The sequence below is a fragment of the Urocitellus parryii genome, chromosome 2, assembly GCF_045843805.1.
Source record: "Urocitellus parryii isolate mUroPar1 chromosome 2, mUroPar1.hap1, whole genome shotgun sequence".
NCBI classification, from domain to species: Eukaryota; Metazoa; Chordata; class Mammalia; order Rodentia; family Sciuridae; genus Urocitellus; species Urocitellus parryii.
In genome coordinates, this window is record NC_135532.1 from 88,036,001 (window position 1) to 88,056,382 (window position 20,382).

Below are 20,382 nucleotides of genomic sequence, written 5' to 3' on the forward strand. Positions count from 1 at the left end.
GTTTCTCACTCACTCATCAAAATGTAATATTAGGGCTGGGGTGGTGACTCAGTGGTAGAGCACTTGCCTAGCATGTGTGAGGCACTGGGTTCAATTCTCAGCACCACATACAACTAAAATTTTAAAAAGTATGTATACTATATTTTTCTATTGATGTAAAATTCCGAAACATGAAAAAAACATATTCTAAGGGTAAGAATTCAGAAGAGTGATTTTCTGGGGTGGCGTGGGGAGGTCCTACTGGGAAGGGGGTGCAGAATGACTTGAGTCCACCCAGGTGCCTCTTTAACATGGCTGCACCTACATAAATAACAGCTAGGAAAGAAAACAAGACCAAGTAACCTGCCGCCCACAGGTGTGCCGCAAGGAATGCCCACTATGGAGGTGACAACCCAAGAGCCATTCATTGTGAATGCCACAGGGAACAGGTACTCGTGAGACACGGGTGTCAACAGTGAATGATGCAAGGCAATCCATTTTTACCCTCTTTCAAAAAACGCCATTGAGAACATTACGGTTTGAAACAAACTGTATTTGAATATCAGGTCTATGGTCCCTAGTACTGAGTAGAGGACACAGATTAGATCCCTCTATGCCCAGAAGAATTCTAGGGACACACACTTAAATAATCATAAAGATGTCTATGTATATTTCACAATTTGGTAGTAGCTATTGTTTTCTGGTGAATGTGGATATAACAACAAACACAAAACAGAAGCCAGGCATGGTGGCCCACGCCTGTCATCCCAGTGGCTCAGGAGGCTGAGGCAGGAGGATCCAGAGTTCAAGGCCAGCCTCAGCAACAGTGAGGTGCTAAGCAGCTCAGTGAGACCCTGTCTCTAAATGAAATACAAAACAGGGCTGGGGAGGTGGCTCAGTGGTTGAGCACCTCTGGAATCACTCTACAGTATGAAAAAAACAAAACAACCAAACTGAAAACAACTATAACAAAAAAATTTTTTAAAAAAAGCTGAGCAGCCATTCAATAATCTGAACATAATTAAAAATTCATTTTGAATCTTCTTAGTGCACCTGTTTTTATTTCAAATATTCAAAGGAGAAATGTATTGGGATCTATTATAATTAGCGTTACCCTGCGAGTATACCTGCATGCCAAATTTTACTCTTTATTTTAAAATGCAACTGCAATCTTGTAGATAAAGTTTTAAGCTCCAACCCCAACCCCACTGCAACCCAGTAAGATGTGGTTTAAGGAGCAGTTTGTAGCATGACTACATGTTCTATTTAGTACTGGGTAAGACAGATGTGCTATTCAAATATACTCCTGCCATTGAAAAAATTCTAACATAGTTCAGTATCAGGATACATTAAAAAAATATTCAAATCCAAGCACAGGAACACTAATGAGTAAAAATCATCACAATAGCAACAATCAGGTTGAGATGCCTCAATAACTAGGGAGGCAGTTCCTTCAACATATAGTTATGGTGAGGTGGTGAGGTTAAAGAAAACACATAAATAGTTCCTTTTTAAAAAAATTTTCGGTAGGGTATCAAATCCAAGAGCTTCTGCATGCTTGGCAGATGCTCTTCCACTGAGATACATCCTCTGCCTTTTCTTCCATTTTTATTTTGAGACAAGGTTTTGTTGAGTCGCTCCAAATAGCCTCTAACCCGTGATCCTCCTGCCTCAGCCTCCAGAGTAGCAGGAATTACAGGCATGTACCAATGGGTCCAGCCATAGCGCCATTCTTTTTAATAACTGTAACTAAATGCAAAACAGAAATTTAATTTTAAAAAAGTAAGGCTTACTTATTAGTCAGTTCCAAGTCCTAAAACAGCATTCCATTAATTTCTTGAGGGTTTTCGTAGGAAAGTTTGGTCCTCTCAACAATAAATGCTGCAAAGCTCGGACCTGGTGTTTCTAATCAAAGGAAATTGAGCATTTTCTTCTCATCAGATTTGTATTGTCATAAAAATTCTTAAGCTCATCTCTGGCAGCATCCGGAGACCCTGGCTGCTGACACAGAATCATCTCACACTCTGCAAACCCTTCAGTGGCTTCCTGTTGCCTTAGCATCATGCAGACGCCCTTGAGACAGTTGAAGGTCGAAATCTGCTCACCATTCCTCCTTCCACCATCTCAGCTCGAGTCCAACACCTACAAATTCATTCTTCGTGAATCTTCTCATTCTCTTCACTGTGCCACTGATTCCTTGTCTTTCTTAAGTCTCACCAGATAGTTTTTCTCCCTCCTATCATGTAAACATTTTCTTACAGCAAAGTAACCAGTACTTTTCACCTGAAATGGCAGCCCTGGAAGTTATTAACACTCAATATATATAAACCCAGTGAATCCCTGTCTCTAAATAAATAAGGTTAAATATATATAAAAGAAGTATGCATTCTGCAGGCATTTATGGGAAGATGAGCATGGTCCAACACCAATTCCACAAAACATGATTTGGAGCAATGGAATTCAAATCATAGCATACCATGATACTCAAAAGAAGAAACAAATACATTGAAAATAAAAAGGTTCCGCTTTGCTGGCAATCAGAGAAATGCAAATCAAAATGCCACTGAGATTTCATCTCCCCCCAGGCCAAAACAGGGATCATTAAGAATACAAATGAATAATCCCAGCCATCTGGGAGGCTGAGGCAGGAGGATCTCGAGTTCAAAGCCAGCCTCAGCCACGATGAGGTGCTAAGCAACTCAGTGAGACCCTGTCTCTAAATAAAATACAAAAAAGGGCTGGGGATGGGGCTCAGTGGTCCAGTGCCCCTTGAGTTCAATTCCTGGTACAAAAGAAAAAAATGGTGTGTGGTTGTCAGGGACTGTAAAGGGAACTCTTAACTCGATGGGGTTCCCCAGGGCACACGGGACCCTGCTAGGACTCCTGCCTCTCCCTCCTGTCCCCTACAGAGGCTCTGACCTGTACTAGTTTCCACCTGTCTTGAGAGATCACTTCTGACAGGATACGTGTTAAGTCCCACTCCACTGCCACCCTTGACCCTCTTTGGCCAGTTTCACTTCTCTGATCCGCTTGGGCTTATGATCAGAGGTCAGTTGGTGTAAAACAAATCAAACCAAACCAAAAGGACGGATGTCCTGGGTCCCTTGACGATGCACGTGTCAAGTCGGAGGTTGGTGAGCTCAGGGTAAAGGTCCACTGACCCCTCACTTTTTGCATCTCCGTAAGATCGATACCTAAAAATGTCCCATGTGATCTATACTGTAAATATCTCTTAAATATCACATTATATAAATTCACACATTTATAAATGAAGACCACTTCAGAGTCGAAATATACCACTTTATGGTATTGAAGGTCCTCATGAGTTTATATTACGCAGATGCTTCTCAGAAATCTGAGGCTGAGAAGCATGCATTGGGGTGAAACCATTTTATTGATTTCTTTGCAAAATTTCCACGCCTAAGATATTTCTTGGTACCTTGAATCTCACTCTCTCTCTTTACCGCTTATGCAAACAGTCTTGGGTGAGCTTCGGTCCTTAGAATTTCCAGTTCTGCCCACGTCTTCCCTGCATGATTGAATGAACATTCACAAGCACCTCGTTCTAACTCTCTTATTTGTGTATTTCTCCCATATTTTCTAGCTCCCCACTGCCAATAAACTGAGTTGCAGTCTGTCTGTCTGATGTCCAGAGTCCTGTTTCTCTGAGTTCCCTTCCACCGCTAGGATAACACGGGCACTTATGGTTTATTTTCCATTTCATACTTTAGAAGGGCTCTGCTCACTTCATTCCACGGAGAAACTCGGCTGCAGACCTCAGCAGGTCCCAGTCTGATCCGGCTTCTTTAATCTGCCCACAGAGCAGTTTGTCCCCTCTCTTGGTTTCCTTTCAAATCCATTCCACTTTATTTCTACCAACATGGACTCTGATTTATTTTCTGATTCGGCTGTCCATTTGCTCTCTGCCTCACGGATCTCTCTGCTCCTGTCAAAATGGCCACGAGTGTCGGAGATGCCTCTGGCTCCCACGGTTCTTTTTAAAAGGAGTCCTAATCAAAATGGATCTTCATTCTCAATGATTTTAAAATAAGTGATTTTTTTTTAGGATCCAGGCATGGCTACATGAGTGGAAAGAGTTTACTAAAGTTCACGAAGTCAGTGGAAATATCACACACAGGAGAGCTTTGGGTTTACAAATGTGCTATTCAAAAAACTATATTTTTAGTTGGTCATGGGGGTGCATGCCTGTCATCCCCGCAGCTCAGGAGGTTGAGGCAGGAGGATTTACGAGTTCAAAGCCAGCCTCAGCAAAAGCGAGGTGCTCAGCAACTCAGTGAGACCCTGTCTCTACATAAGAATTGTCTAGTTCATCTGTGTCCCTTTTAAAGATGGCACACCACACGGAGAAAACTAAAGTTCATTGCACCATATCCTTAGTGAATTCCATAGTTTTTATTGTTTTGTTTTGTTTTGTGGGGGATACCAGGGATTGAATCCAGGGGTACTTAAGCACTGAGCCACATCTCCAGCCTTCTATTATGTTTTATGTAAAGACAGGGACTTGGTAAGTTACTTAGAGCCTCGCTAAGTTGCTGAGGCCAGCCTTGAACTTGTGATCCTCCTGCTTCAGCCTCCTGAGCCACTGGGATTACAGGCATGTGTCACCGCACCCAGCAATTCCATAGTGACTAAACTCCACCAATTTCTATGAATAATATGCTCCCTTATTAACATAAATGATCTTATTACCAAGACATTTGTAACACATCTCATGCTTACATTACTTAGTAGGCCATTTTGACAATAGGACTTATCTACTTGAGATATCACCTATTTCAAGTTAGTTATAGAGAATACAAATGTTATATTTCTCCTTTTTAATTGCATCACAAACCTTAATATTTTATTGTTTTGTTTGTTTCTTGTTGTTTTGTTTTACCACTGAGCTACATCCCCAGCCTTTTTTTGTGTTTGGGGGAGTTTTTTTGAAATAGGGTCTCCCTAGATTGCCAACAGTCTTACTAGGGTGCTGAGGCTGGCCTCAAACTTGTCATCCTCCTGCCTCAGCCTCCAGCGATGCTGGGATTACAGGTGTGCACCACTGTACCAGGCCACCAGTAACCATTTTTAAAGTAACCAGAATCATTTGGGATGGAATCATAGTATTTTCTTTGTAGGTGTTTCTGTATTTTGATTTAATTACCATACAAATGAAGAAAAGAAATCCATCATCTTTCTAATCAATAAGGAAACCAACGTACAGTCTACCCACATCCTCAAAATGTAAGTGTACAGTGTTTTAAAAAGCTTTATGTGTGTGTGTGCATGTGTGAATGTGTGTGTGTGTGCAGAGAGAGAGAAAGAGAAAGGGAGAGAGCAAGAGATGTAGGCAGGCAGACAGATGTGGCATTAACTTTTAAAAGCCAAACTTCCTAGTAGAATACCTTTTTTTTTGCATATAAAAGTGGTAAATAAACAAATGCCAACCCCAAGCAGCAAAGATGTAACTAATGTAACGAATTCAGTGAAGACCAACCTGTCAATTAGTACCGACATTATTTAAGGAAATTTTTATTAATACATTAAAAGCATCAAAATCAACACTTTTATTTTTTGGCACAAGAGATTAAACCCAGGGCCTCTTAACCACTGAGACACATCCACAGCCCCTTTTTATATTTTACCTATAGACAAGTTCTTGTTAAGTTGCTTAAGGCCTCTTTAAATTGCTGAGGCTGCCTCTGAACTTCCAGTCCTCCTGCCTCAGCCTCCTAAGCCACTGAGATCACATTGATACAGCAATTCTGCTTCAGGAATTCATTCTCAACAAAGAGAGATGAGGGTTGGACGTCATGGTGCACACCTGTAGTCCCAGTGGCTCAGGAGGCTGAGGCAGGAAGATGGCAAGCTCAAGGCCAGCCTCAGCAGTTTAGCGGGACCCTAAGTAACTTAGTGAGACCCTGTCTCAAAATAAAAGTTAGAAATAGGAGGGATAAGGGATGTGGCTTCAGTGGTTAAGTGTGTAATCCCTGCTACAAAAAAAGAAAATTAAAAAGAGTAGTTAAACAGATCATGTACATCTACAGATGAAATAATATTTGGTAATTAAAATAACAGAGAACTCCTAACAGGGAAGATATTCATATTAAAAAACTAAGTGTGAATGATAGTGCATCAAAAGTTTTGAAGAGTGTATAATAATCTATTTATTTGCATATTTAAGCAAAGGAAAAAACAAATCTGGTTGGATAACATCAAAATGGCACTGGAGATTAGCTCTTGGAGATAATCTATAATTCTATAGATTCTTGGAGAATTACAGAAAACAACTTGCTTACTCTTGCTTTTCTAAGTTTTTCTTGTTTCCTAAAGTGAACGGGGACTTTTGGGGGAAAAAGTATTAGGAAAAAAACAAACCTTTTTTCTATCTACCTACCTATCTATCTATCTACCTACCTACTCACCCACCTACCACCTACCTACCTACCCACCCACCTACCTACCTACCTACCTATTGGCCACAGTGGGGACTGAACCAGGGGGGGGGGCTCTCTCACTAAGCTAAATGAGCCTTTTTCATTCATTTTAAAATTTTGAGTCAGGGTCTGGCTAAATTGCTGAGGCTGGCCTCCAATTGGTGAACCTCCTGCCTCAGCCTTCATGTTGGTGGGATTACAGGCATGCACCAACATACCCAAGAAACTTAATACCAATAACAACAAAAAAGCTTCATGTCACCCAATCAATAAATGGACAAAGGAACAGAACAGAGATTTCCCAGAAAGAAAAATACAATCTGACAACAAATATATGAAAAAAGGTTCAACATCTCTAGCAATCAGAGAAATGCAAATTAAAACTACACTGAGATTCCATCTCACTCCGGTCAGAATGGCAATCATCAAGAACACAAGCAACCATAAATGTTTTTGAAGATGGGTGGGGAGGAAGGTTCACCCATGCATTACTGATGGGACTGGAAATTGGTGTTACCACTGTGAAAAGCAAATTGGAGATTCCTTGCCTGGGGATATAGCTCAGTTGGTAGAGGGCTTGCTCACCTGCCCAAGGCCCTGGGTTCAATCCTGGCACCACACACACACACACACACACACACACACACAAAAGATTCCTCAGAAAACTTGGAATAGAACCCCTATTTGACCCAGTTATTCCCCTCCTTGGTTTATACCCCAAAGACTTAAAATCAGCATTCTACAGTGAAGCAGCCACATCAATGTTTATAGCTGTTTGATCCATAATAGCTAAACTATGGAGCCAACCTAGATGCCCTTCAACAGATGAATGGGTAAAGAAAATTTGGAATATTACTCAGCCATAAATAAGAATGGCTTATTCACATAAATAAGAGTTAGAACAAGTTATACTTCATGTATGCACAATAGGTCAAAATACACTCTGCTGTCGTGTACATCTAAAGAGAACAAATTTTATAAAAATATATATTTTTTTTGCATTTGAGGAAGACTTCACACTTGGTCATCTCTACCTGATTATTGCTTTTCTTTTGGCATCCAGGGTACGGCTCTGTAGCCAAGTCAAGCCTCCAATTTCTGTGCTTAAGCAATTTCCCTTCAGCCTCCCAAGGGCTGGAACAACAGGCAGACAGGCCACCGTGACTGGCTGTGTTACTGAGTTTCCACACAGAGGTGTGCTAATCACATAAGAAGTGGGAGATGAAGCCCAGCGGAAGAAAGGAGAAGGTCCCTGTGTGAAACGTCAATACCCCAGTGTAATTTTATATGTTTCCATTTCACACAAAAAAATCTCAATATATGTTATTAGTGGAATTACGGCGTGATGGGATAATATACAACTGCAATGTCATTAAACAGATTTACCGACAGTCATTGAACCAGATAAACTATTTTGGTTAACAACCCATTCATCAAATTAAATCCTATTCATTTTTTTTTCCTTTTTTCTTTCTTTTTTTTTTTTTTTTGCAGATTAAGAGATTCTTGATCATGAGCTTTTAAGTATGCATTTGCTATTGGAGCTGCAGTCTTTTATCTTTGGTCTTAATGTAACAACTACAAATGCCAATCACTGTGTGTCTATTAATAGTTCCCAGCACTTCTTCATACCATATTGCATCTTGGTTGCAAGAAAATGATTTCTGGGTATACTGAGTGCTTTTAATTTTGTATCTTTATTCTTTATGTTTCTTCTTCTTCTTCTTTTTTTTTTTTTGGAGGGTGGGTACTGGGGATTGAAATCAGGAGCACTAGACCACTGAGCCACCTCCCCAGCCCTATTTTGTGTTTTATTTAGAGACAGGGTCTCACTGAGTGGCTTAGCGCCTCACTTGTGCTGATTTATGTTTCCTCTTATTGCCAGCATCTCATGTTAGATCATCTGGCTATCCTCTTACATCCTGCCCTATAGGGACAGTTAGTGAAGAATTCATGTATTTTTTTTCAAGTCCTCAGTGGTACAAATTGAATGGCTTTAATTTAATCATCTCCTATAACATGCATTTGTGTTTCCACATCAGGAATAGTGTGCTTATCATCACATGTGTTTCAATATTATTTTTCATACCTCTTTGTGTATTCATAACTTACTGAGCACTTCCTCTACTGTTGGAAATAATTTAATTTAAAAATGAACATCCTCCAAGACAATGCTAGACTCTTTTAATTCTTAGCTCCACTGCAGGAGTTCCATTTCGACAACTAAGTAAATAAATTCCTCCAGAGCATAACATTGTAATAAGATTCTACTATAGACCCCTGTCTTAACTCTCAACTGCAAATTTTTTGGAATGATACCTTAGGATTGGATGTCACCCCACTTATGGATTCTTGGTTTTATTTCTTACACTTCAGGACTCTGCCTGAGGAAGTCAGTGCCTTTGCCAATATGTTGGAGCTGACCTTGTATTTTCTTCTAGCAGTGGCCAAGAGGCTGGTCTAGATTCCAAGTCTTTGATCCACCTTGAGTTCATTATTGTGCAAGGTATTTGTTTAAAATCTTATCTGATTTCTAAGATATTTTTGGAAACTTTGTCAAGTATCAATTGTACCAGATTAAAAAGCTGCATAGTAAAGAAAAACAAGAAGAGAGAACCTACAGAAGGGGAGAAGATATTTGCTGCCTACTTCTGCAACAGGGAGTAATACCCAGAATATATAAAAACTCAAAAAAGTGAACATGAAAAAAAATAACAAATAACCCAATTAATAAGTGGGCAAAAGAATTAGACTCTTCTAAAAGAAAAAAAAATACAAATGACCAACAAATATATGGGAAAAAAAATAATGCTGAACTTTCCTAGCCATCAGGGAGAGGAAAATCAAAATTCCATTGAATTTGCATCTCACTCTAGTTAGGAGGGCAACCATCAAATATACAGATAATAATAGGAAATGTTGGTAAGGATTTGTTAAACAATTTTTGCTTATAAATTAGTACAACCACTTTGGAAACAGCATGGAGACCACTCAGTAAACTAGGAATAGAGCTACCCCAGGACCCACTCTCTCACTCCTTGATATTTATCCTGAAGAACCAAAATCGTCATAGGACAGTGATAAAGGCACATCCATGTTCACAGCAGCCCAATTCACAATAGCCCAGTCCGGGGATCGGTTTGGTTGCCCATCAACAAAGAATGAATAAAGAAGCTGTGACCTATAGACACAATGGAGCTCTACTCAGCCATCAAGAAAGAATAAGATGAGGGCATTTGCTGGTCCCTGAAGGGACTGGAGAGCATCCTGCTAAGTGAGATAAGCCAGACCCAGAAAGTCGAGGGTCAAATGTTGTCTCTTGTTGGCAAAAAACTAGATAAAAAAAAATTTTAAAGGAAAAATACAGGCAGGGGTTCCCATTAAGATAGAAGAGATTTCAGCGGAATAAAGAAGGAAATAGAGGAGGAGGGGGGAGGGGCGTGAATGGAGGAAAAGTGCCGTGAACTTGACCAAATGATGCTGTTTCACCTTTAGTTACATCTATGAAGCACCCATGTACCCCTGGTTATTTTGCTGCAGCCGGACTTCGGCAAAAAGCAGTCAATAAACAGGAGAAAAAAAATAGCAGTAGAGACCGAGAAAGGGAAATTGAGTCAGGAATGGGGGGTAGGGGAAGAGGAAGTACTGGGGACTGAGTGGAGCCAATTATATTCCGTGCACCTACGACTCTTCCACAATGAACCCCCGTATTACGTACGACTCTAAAGCACTAATGAAAACATAGAACAGATGACACCTTGTCGGTTAATTTGTTTCCTTTGAAGCAAATCCGGAGTCAGTTAACTGACTTCTAAAAACATCATGGAATTCCAGAAGGTTCTGAGAGTTATTAGGATACAAACTATCCCCCAAAGTGTCAATCCACCTGGAAAGTGGACAGAAAGCTCCGTCTTGATGGGTATGGTACAGAGGAAAAGCAAACCCTGTTTGCAGATCATCGAACTGGGTCTGTGCTTTTGCAGCATGATTTTTACTTTATTTATTTATTTATTTTTAATTCTGTGTCCTGTTCCTAATGACGGCATCATCTCTGAGGTTCAGGACTCCCAGCTTTTGGGTATCATCCTTCTTTTCCCCCTCTGGAAGCACCTCCTCTATTTGCCTCTCTGCTTTCCTTTTGCAAAAGACCAGCACACACCCTTCGATGACGTTTTGCTATTTTTGTTCTCCATCTCCTTGGGCAAATAGCAAGAGATGAACCAGGTGAGCAAGAAGCAGATTTTCTTCAAGGCCCAGCAAGAAAAGCAAAGAGTACACCGGCCTCCGGAGAACCGATGAAACATTTACAAAGGGGAATATGTTTTTCTTAGCTTTTGTAGATTTGAAAAAGGAAAAAAAAAAAAAAAAAAACAACCAGGCAGTTTCTAACGTGCCCCCTTGAAAAGGAATGCAGAAGGGGAAGGAAAACTGGAATCTTTTTTGTAAACTGAGCCAAGAAATAAGCATCGGAAGGTCTTTTCCATCATAGAGGGTAGACCACTGGGCTCATGGGAGAATTCACGAATCTTTCTGGACAGAAGAGGGTGGAGGTAAAGTAAAAGTTCTTCCCACTCACGTTGCTTTTCCTTTAAGAAGTTCAGATGGAACCTCTCATGAAATCCTTATTTTTAATCCAGCTACACATCATCCATTACTGTCTCTTCTGTACCCTGATTCCCATGGTACAAATGTGTTCTGGGGGCACCTTTAGGAGAACATGATTCCGCTGTACCATGACTAATGACCAGCTGGTATTTGGAGGGAGAGGAGATTCAGTCCTGGAAATTGGAACATCGACTCAGTTAGGATGATCCAGAACTGCATTACATGTTTCTTTTCCAAACAGATTCCCGGAATTATTTATAAAATCGCTCATCCATACACATGGATGCCCATCTCCCCAAAACTGAGACTTTGGATGCTCTTCTTGGTGTCAGAAAGAATCGCCAAGAACTTCTTTTGATTCTGATCTTAAACCCTCTGTTTACGAACTTGACTTCTTCTTTACATTTTTTGTTACATAAAATTGGCACCCTAGAACATTCACCATGTAGACCATCTTCAACTGTGACCAGCATTTCCTATTATTATTTTTATTTTAAATGATTGCCCTCCTAACTAGAGTGAGACGCAAACTCAAGGGAATTTTGATTTTCATCTCCCTGATGGCTAGGTAAGGTCAGCATTTTTGTGTGTTTTTTAGTAGATTCGCAGAGTCGTTCAACTATCACCACACTAGCACATTCCCGTCGTGGCCAAAAGAGACCCCCATCCATTGAACAACGATTCTCCATTTCCCTCTGCGTTAGGATCTGGCAGCCCCAAATTCACTTTGCTTCTATGGCTGTTCGTACTCTGGACATTTTATATAGATAAAGGCGAACGCCGTGGGGTCCACTGTGTGCCTGGCTTCTTTCACCAAGTATGATATCTTCAAGGTCCACCCATGCTGTAGTACGTGGCAGGATTTCATTCCTTTTCACGACTGGATAACTTTCCGTGTGGTGTGGATACACCACGTTTTGTTGATCCACGCATCAGTGGACGATCATTTGAGTTGTGACCATCAAGGGGAATGCTACTGTCAACCTCTGTGCACAGGTTCTGGGCAAAACACACATTTACCATTCTGTTTAACAGCCACCCCTGCGTGAAGCTATCTCAGAATATTCTAGAACCTACATTTGAAGAGCCAGTGTGTGCTCATCTTGCTCCGTTTCCCTAGATCATTTGTTGATTTTCAGGCAGCTGTGTCCAAACCATTCATAAAACATGGGGAAAAATGATTGCATGAAGCCCTTAAAGAGCAACAGATACTGCAGAGTACAAAGGAGGACGTGTTAGGACACAGATTGGCTCACAATGATCACAAGATCCTGTGCCCACTCTCAATGCCAGAGACCCTGGGAGACTTCAGGCTGTGTAATATGGTGGTTATTTTCTGTGTTCTTATTTTTAGGAAAACACTTCAGAGAAAAAATAGAGCTACCACACCAATGAGAAAAAAAAAAAACACCTTGTTAAGTGTTTGTCATCATTGATATAAATGTTTGCTGTCTATAACTAGCCTCATAAAATTCAGGCCAATCACCTGAAAACTGTGCAGAACAGCCATTCACGAGAAAATGAACTATAAAATAAAATTTCTATCAGTTGCTCTGCGAGACAATAAAGCATCCACATTATCAGCATCAAAATACGCTTGAACTGGAAATGTAGAGGAAAATAACGAAATCTCCCACAGCCATTTTAGAAATGGAGCAAGGGGGAAAAAATGGGAATGACTACTGGGGACATGTGGAATTTCAAAAGCGAATGGCTTGTTAAAATTTGAAATGCACGGAAATCTCGTGTTTTAGAGTCAGACATTAGCCCAAAAAGAGTTAGTGAAAGATATTACAACACTAACTTCAGTTAACCACGTTGAGCCTCATAAACAAAGATGGCGCTAGAGAAGCAGAAAAAAGATTCATCTTGACAAATGAAGTGACTCACACAGGTGACATTAAAGAAACAAAAAGGTGAGAACAAATATGAGCTACCTGATAACCCCCAGGACAATGAACCAAACCTTTCCAAGCAGATTCTTGAAGCCCTGCTATTTACACGCATCAAGGATTGCAAAGAGTAACCCACGTCCTTTGGTATGTGATGGTATCACCAGGAACACAGCTTTGGAGTCCTCTGAAATTGCCTTATTCCTTTAGGAATAACTAAGACAGTGGGCAGGACAAAGTAGCCAGAAGAGCTCAGGAGATACTTTGAGAGCATGACAGTACTTAGTCCCCAAAGATGCTCCGGGCATCTTAAGTAAGTGGTCCATGGGGAGTGGGATGCTGAGTATCTGTAGGAAGGAGTTAGGGGAATAGTCACGATGCTCCGAAGTACACTGTATGGAAAGCTCAAAGTTCTACCTTCATCCCTACCTCCAGGAGAAGCAGACTGAGACGCCAAAGAAGTCCAACGAGGGGGTCAAGACCTCACCATGTCTTCCTACGAAGAATAGACCAGAAGGTATCAGAAGATGGTCAAGGCATCTCTGACAATTACAGGAAGGCTGTGATGATTAAAGCTTTTTAAAAAAATAAATAAATAAATGAGGCTAGGAAATCTCCCAGGTGACCAGGAACGTCTTGCCTGACTTTGCTTGTTAGGGCACAGTGAGCTCTTAGCTTGCAAGGCTTCCTGCTTCTGCCCCTCAGAATGTCAAGACCTGTCAAGAGCGAGGAAAAAAAATGCCATCCCAATCTCGACTTTTCACTCACAGAAAAGGTAGGAGCCTGCTCTGAAAGGCTGCTTCTGTCACCCTGAGACTCTGCTGGTGGCTGAAGCCAGGGTGATGACATGCCTTCCCCAGGTGATCTGAACAAAAACCGTATGTGTTATTCTTCCTGTGATGCAGCTTCTGTCAGGAACTTCAAGTCTTGGAAGCATTGAAGCTGTTTAGAACCACTTTTCAGGAGCTGGGGCTCTTTAACTAGCAAACTCTATCCACAAGTTCTCAATACTAAAAAAAAAAAGAAAGCTGGTAACAGCAGTTGGGATCTTTCCCTGGGAAACACTGAAGTCTGATTTCCCCCTTTTCTATCAGGTGGTGTTCTCTAGGGTTGTGGATGATCCATTTAATAGGTCCACAGCTGAAGACCCTCTAGCCTAGTGGACAGGCGTCTGGGTTCTAGTATGAGACAACCTGCAGGTGAACTTCACCTTGAAATACTTCTCTTCTTCTGCATGCTCAAAGCACAACGAAGATTTTTGCACGTTGGCTCCAAAATGTGTGAACAAGATAAGAAAACAAGAACACAGGGTGGGAAGGGATGAGTAAGTCAGATTTCTACTCTTGCTTTTACAATAATTCCTTTGCGAACACTCACGGTCAATGATTCTTGAAATATTCTCTTCGTCAAGAGCGCTCGATTTATACCTACGCTTCCTAAGCACTTGCTGATTGCCCCCCGGTGATCCCTGAGGTTCAAGAAAACTGGAACAAGGAAGAAGAATATTGGCAGGTCATAAAAAAAAATCTGCAAGGCAATTTCTAAGGATGCTTCCATGAGCATCCTGCTATTTTTTTCTATGCAAACCTCATTTCACAAAAAAATCAGACACTCTTTCCAAAACGTCTTTCTCATGTGGTTTGACAAATTACGTATCTACTACAGGACCAAGTGTGGCACCTGGTTCTGTTTCTTGGGACCCTTTAAATATGGTGCCTTTTCCAGTCACCACCTTTCAGAAGAGACCAGGCCTGCAGTTCTGCACAAGGTCTCATGCTTCTAAGTTTTCAAGGTTCATTGTGACTTTCTATCCTCTGTGCCTCCTCATAATCTGATGGTCGTGTGCTTTCTTGACTGGAGAACACGTGGATGTTATGCATTACATCTTACATTATGCAGAAAAGATGCAGCCCCTTCCTGATTCCTGGCTTCCAACGAAAACAACTGATCCCCCTTTTGTGTGTTTTGTCTCTTTATCAGAAAGTTATGTCTGGGGTTCTACCTTGTCACCCCATGTCTTAATCCTGGGCTACATGCATAATTTCATTTGGTTGTTTTTTTCTTTGCTGTCTGTTTCTCTTTATTTATGGGTAGCAGGAGCAATCTACTTGGCCCAGCCACCCTGCTCATATAGAAGTTCAACACACCAGGGCTGCACCTTCGATTCCCTGATCTCAATTTGGCTTTGAACATGATGAGCGTGTTCTTTCGAGCCCCATCTGCAAATCCAATGGAGAGTCATTTCCTTCTATCCCTGAGTAGATAATAACAGCGGAATAAGAGGCACTAAGGAGGAAGGACAAATTTATTTTAGGATAAATAACAAAGTAGGAACTGTGGATCTAGTGCTTACTCTATTACCAAACTCTCCACTTTGTTCTTACTTATGTAATGAAGTGTTGGAAGCACGTTTTCACAAAAAAAAAAAAAAAAAAAAAAAAAAAAAAAAAAAAAAAACTAAGGTATAAAGAAATTAGGAAGCTTTTCCAGAGGTAGGCATGGAAGTCTTGGGATTCAGAAACCATTCATTTCTCTTAATTACCAAGCTATAAGACATTTTAAAGTTCTTTGAACAGAGTAGAAGCTTCCCTAGGTGGACAGTATGGACAATATTTCTGCTTCAGCGCCTGAGCTGACTGCTTTTGTCCACAGCGTTTATGTTGTACCTGTTCTATTTCGAGATCTGCGGTTTCTAGGATCAGGTAGAACAATAGTTGCTGAGTTTGGTGGACAAAGTCCAGTGATTTTTGTGACCTCTGATTACAAAAGTGAAGGTCACTTTCTTTTTTTCCTACCTGATCAGTGGCCACCTGAAATGTGGGCATTCCTAAGATGTGGAGACCAGGTGTGCCTATTCTGAGCCCACTCCAGGGACTAAGCCACAAATGAGAACTACTCCCGAGATTTTGAGTAGTAGGAGGTATTATGTAGAAAACGAGCTTCTTTTGATTTCCATTTCTTTTTCCATCCTACTCTTTTCCTTGGTTGCAAGTGTCTCCCAGGTGTAGGTGACCATCCGGCCTCTCATTCTTATTTCTCTGTGTTATCTTCTTAGATATCTAATGAGATGTTATTAGGTAGCCCAGCCAGGCCTAGGCTACCCCCCAGACCCCAACCCAGGACTGTCCCCCAACAGACCCTATTAGGTGATCCATTTACAAAACCATCACCTGTGGACATATCCAGCTAGAAAGTCCTGCCCAAACTCAAAAAGTAGCCACCTTCTGGTGGCACTGGTTCTCCCCCTCTCAAGTCCCTACTTTTCAATTTACAACTTTCTGTTCAGAAACCACTTACGCCGTCATCCTGGGTGGTGCTTCTCGTATTGTGCAGATTCCCCTGAATTAGCCACTCAGGCAAGGAAGGGGAAATCAACAGATAAATTCAATAAGTAGCATTGTGCTAAACTCCCTGTGTCTCTGCACAAGGAGGAGGAGAGCACAGAGGAGCAGGTCGGGGTACACCGTGGAGGACGATCAATATTTCCCAAGTTAGAGGAGGGTAAACCAGGAGGAGGAGAAAAGCGAAGAAGCCTCCCTAAGGTTGAGCTTGAAGGAGAATTTCTGCTTCAACGGAATCAGGAGGGGAAAGTGCAATTATGCGTGTCTGGGTCCCGCACGGGGATATTCAACACAAGTCCCCGAAAGGTACACAATAATCCCCAGCTGGGGGACCCGGGCCAGGGGAGGAGAACAGAAAGAAGAAAAGAAAACCACGAGATGAAAGGCGAATGTTTGATGGCAGACGGAGCCAGGAACAGAGGACATTCCTTTCTGTGTTTCTCAACAGGCTGTTGTATGGGACTCTTTGCTCAGCTCCGGAGAAGGCTCTTTGAACAGAGCCACCACGGTTCACAGAGTGCTGCTTTAGCTTTAAAGTCACTCCCTTAATATTTAAAACATCAATCAACGGGCATTTTGGCTCCTTTTTCACCTGGCCCGATCTTGACTGCCAACAATACGCCCTTACAATCTTTCTCTAATAGGAAAAGAGAAGAATTTCAAGGATGTGCATCATAGGCTTAAGAGACTTTGGGGGTACCAAAGTGTCAGGAGGTTGCAATGAGCAGCATTTTAAAAACTGAAGATCCCCTGCTTTCTAAATAATTAGCCTTCAGTTGGTTAGTCATGACAATATGTTTAAAAGATAACGGGTCAATGAAAAATAATAGATGAGAGATAATAAAACCAATATTCAAAATAATAACAGATATTAAAATGATAAACATACGGTATTAACTTAACATGTTTACTTGTGCATATTCTGTATACTGATAGATTATTTTTTAATATTGATTTTTTAAGTGTAGTTGGACACAATACGTTTATTTAATTGATTTATTTTTTTTTTTGTGATGCTGAGGCTCAAACCCAAGGCCTCACATGTGCTAGGCAAACGCTCTACTGCTGATCTACAACCCCAGCCCCTAAATTTTTGATTTGAACATATAAAAGTTTATATAACAAGTGTAAAACAGAATATTTTTTTTTTGTACTTGAGATTGAACAAAGGACACTCACTTACTGAGCCACATCCCTAGCCCTATTTTGTATTTTATTTAGAGACAGAGTCTCACTGAGTTGCTTAGGGTGTTGGTAAGTTGCTGAGGCTGGCTTGGAACTTGCCATCCTCCTGCCTCAGCCTCCTGAGCCGCTGGGATGACAGGCATGCACCACCGTGCCCAGTTAAAACAGAATACTTCTGAAAAGTGTTCATTTCATTTGTCAGAATTATTACTGGTTTCATGCTCACCTAATATTCAGCATATCTCAGATCACAATGAATTTTTTAATCGGGAAAAATATGTGAAAGGGTGCATAATTATGGAATTCATTGCATAGAGTTAGCAACCGCTAGAGTTGAGAAGAGGGTAGAAGTCTTTGAGAAAGGAATAGGAAAATGGCAGAGAATAAAAGTTTATGATGCTATTAGGAAACACTTTCAAGTGACTGAGTTTTTCTCAATAGTATATCTCTGTGGTGTAGAAAAAATAAATTCTTGCATATTTATGATAACGCCTGATGGACATGACCCAAGGAACATATAAATGGTGCATTCCTCACTTCATATTAGGCTCTGTTCATATGATGTACAAGACATGATTTAAAAATGCTGGTTGACCCAATTGTCCACATGGAGAGCTCACCCCACCGTAACAACGGTACACCACCATTGATATGCAAGCCATCAGCTGATAAATTCATAATTAATCACTTCCAGCAACAAATACTATCCTGACTGCTATAAACAGGCAACACACATGATGTAGACACAGGAGGTTTAGGTAAGTCTTGTGTTCTTGCCTTCATCTCCCTAAGAAGTACATGCCAATCCAACCGTGGAGTAAATAAGAAATGTACTTCAAGTTGCTTTTCTGGTCCGACGTTTGGATTTGGATTAATTCATCCATACCCTCCCCCATATCCTCCCACCCCACACCACCTGTCCTGACGTACATTATCAAGATGCATCACTAGGACTCTGAGAGGGTCCCAACTCTAGTTGGGGGTTTCTAACCAAGGGAATTAATCAGCCGTATTCCCCAGGGACCTGAGCTAACGGTGGCTAGCACTTATCGTTTTCACTAGGAATCTTTTTTTCTTGGGAGAGGATTGAACTCAAGGGCACCCAACCACAGAGCCACCTCCCCAACCCTGTTTGTATTTTATTGAGAGACAGGGTCTCACAGAGTTGCTTAGGGCCTTGCTTGGGCTGAGGCTGGCTTTAAACTCGTGATCCTCCTGCCTCAGCCTCCCGTGCAGCTGGGGTTAAAGGTCTACGTACCGTGCCTGGCTATGTTTAAAAAATAAATTAATAAGGTTAATAGACATTACAATCCTTCAGGTCTCTTTGGAACTTCAAAACGAGACCGGATATGTAATATAGACAGATGTATCATTCATATGATTTATCATATCACCAACATGTGTAATCAACTTCAATACCCCATAGAAGAAAGGGGCAATTCTCTGAAGGAACTCATTTGACTCCCCATCTCCCCTAACCCTCTTAATTGATTTCCAAGGGGTGACATCAAAATCCTCAAGTATTTACGGCCACCCACACACTGAGCCTTCAATGCTCTTCCAAGAGATGAACTCAAACTGTTTCGTTTCCTGTCTGTCATGCCTACTCTGGTGAGCTCATCCGTACCCAGCACCCAGCGTGGACTCAAAGAACCCCTTTTATAGAGAGGCTGAAATGCAGAATCGCCAAACCGTGGGAATCCACCCAGGAGCACTCCTCTTACTTCAGGAATATAGATGAACTCACCGGTGAGCTTGTTGCCCACCCGCCAGACACATCCCTGATGAAACTGAAGGTAGCCAATTTGTGCAATCACTACCAGACCAACCATTAATTAGACAAAGGCCTCCGAGTGCTCCTTCTTTTAATGTGCAATTTATTTCCTCTCTCCTTTCAAAGGCACACCTTTTAAAACCTTGCTGGCATGGGGGCAGGGGGGAGAGACACCTCGATGCTGAGAATTCGGTCTGGATTTATTTCTCGAGGCAGTGTGGATGCTGCACACACGCCAATGCCCGTCACAGGGGAATTAAGGAGTCCAGCTACCTTGTGGGTCAGTTGGAGAAACCCGTAAATCACAGGTTAAGTGACCACCTCATCTGCTCTGCTACCAAGGTCACTTAGCAATGAAAAAGGGTCGAGGGGTAAAACATACCAAAGATTCTGGTTTTTTTGTATCCTATGCATTGTACTTTAGACAAATCGTTGTTTGCATGCACATGGGTAATAAAGAGAGCAAGGTGGCAGAACGTGTCATCAAGGACCGACATTTTCCAAGAGTTGTTCTTTTCTAACTTTCGTGCATTGATAGATACATAGACCACGTACGTTAGCATGAAGAACTGAATTCACACAAGAGAGCCACTCGCAGAGACTGACACTGTCACCCGACAGCCTTCATTTCCCAAATTCTGTTAGGTTCCCTAATGAGAGTCCAATTCCTATTCCTGAGGAACTTAGCCATTTAGTGGCAGTAACTGAGATGTGACCTCTCTGGACTAAAAATGTGTCCCCTGGGTAATTTATCAGACTCTCATTCCAAATCCCATGGAGTGACACTCATGGAAATACTATATATTCAACAGTATCTTTCTAGGCTGAATCCTGATCTATAATAAACACATAGGTTTGCTCACTCAAGACAAAGCATGAAGTTAAAAGAAAGGGTACTCTCCCTCTCTGGCCATAAAAAAGACCTGGGTAACACTATTGTCATTTTACAGAAGAGCGACACATTAAAATATTGAAGGTGCATTCAAATAGTTGTTCCATGATCCAGGTTTAGAAGCACATTTGTGCTTTATTTAATGACTCATGAAGTCTCTGGAGCAGATAGGGGTTCTTAACAGACGTCAGGCAAACATCTCCAGCCTAAGGCATGGACCGTTCTTTCTCTCCTGGTCCACACGTTTTCAGGATCAATTCCTGTGGACTAATGTGCT